The sequence below is a fragment of the Sturnira hondurensis genome, unplaced genomic scaffold, assembly GCF_014824575.4.
Source record: "Sturnira hondurensis isolate 20B ecotype Veracruz unplaced genomic scaffold, ASM1482457v3 Scaffold0006941, whole genome shotgun sequence".
NCBI classification, from domain to species: domain Eukaryota; kingdom Metazoa; phylum Chordata; class Mammalia; order Chiroptera; family Phyllostomidae; genus Sturnira; species Sturnira hondurensis.
Window position 1 is genome coordinate 1 of NW_028079572.1, and position 919 is coordinate 919.

General features: G+C 55.0%; 1 non-coding gene across 1 annotated transcript; it reads left to right on the forward strand.

Annotated features, from left to right (window-relative positions):
• The first annotated feature begins 453 nt into the window (after window positions 1–453).
• LOC118990342 (U1 spliceosomal RNA) lies at window positions 454–617 on the forward strand. Its single transcript, XR_005067207.1, has one exon. It is a non-coding gene; the product is annotated as a U1 spliceosomal RNA (small nuclear RNA).
• Window positions 618–919: the final 302 nt, after the last annotated feature.

A 919-nucleotide genomic window follows, 5' to 3' on the forward strand; every position in this document is an offset into this window, starting at 1 on the left:
TGAACTCATAGAAAGAAGACAAACGATAAGCCCCAAGCTTTGATTTTTCCACTGGGAAAAAATTCAGACAAAAGACGGTGAGAAAGATGGCACTCCTCAACCTAACTTTAAATTGCAAACTAACGTTTACTTTAACTGGAAGAGCCACGGTAGCTCTCTCCAGAGTCGGGCTCCCCGTGGGGCACAAGAGGACAGGACGTCACGTTGAGGGCGTGGCGTATGCAGATGACCAGGAGCGCAGAGGCTGCCGGTCGCACTCCGCCTGCGCCTCCGCGTCCCGCATCCCGGGACGCGAACGCCGCTGAGGTTGTACTCGCCACGGGCAAGTTTTGGATGGGGGACGCCCAGGCGGCCACGGGCGGGGGCCTCGCGGGGGCGGGGCGTGAGAAAAGTCACCGCGGGTGCAAAGGGAGGCGAGCGTGAGGGTTCGCGGGGAGGCGGGCAGAGCAACTCATACTTACCTGGCAGGGGAGATACCATGATCACGAAGGTGGTTTTCCCAGGGCGAGGCTTATCCATTGCACTCCGGATGTGCTGACCCCTGCGATTTCCCCAAATGTGGGAAACTCGACTGCATAATTTGTGGTAGTGGGGGACTGCGTTCGCGCTCTCCCCTGACTTTGCGGTAGTCAAATGTTAGAGTGATGGGGTATTCTCCTACTTTTCTTCTTTTTTTCTCAGCTGGGTTGTTCGACTCGGGACTTGACTTAGCGCTAGTGTCAAGTTCTAATTCGCTTTGTTTTTTCTCTTTCCGCCTTTCTTTTTTTCTTCTCACCACGCCGCCCTAGGTACTTTGGCGCTTTCTGCGGACGCCTGACCCCCCTGTAGCTTTTTTTCCGTAGTGCTTCGCTCTTTAAAGGCTCTCTCTCTTCCTGGTAGTGCTGCGCTACCCTCTTCCTTAGGGCTTACTCACTTGACT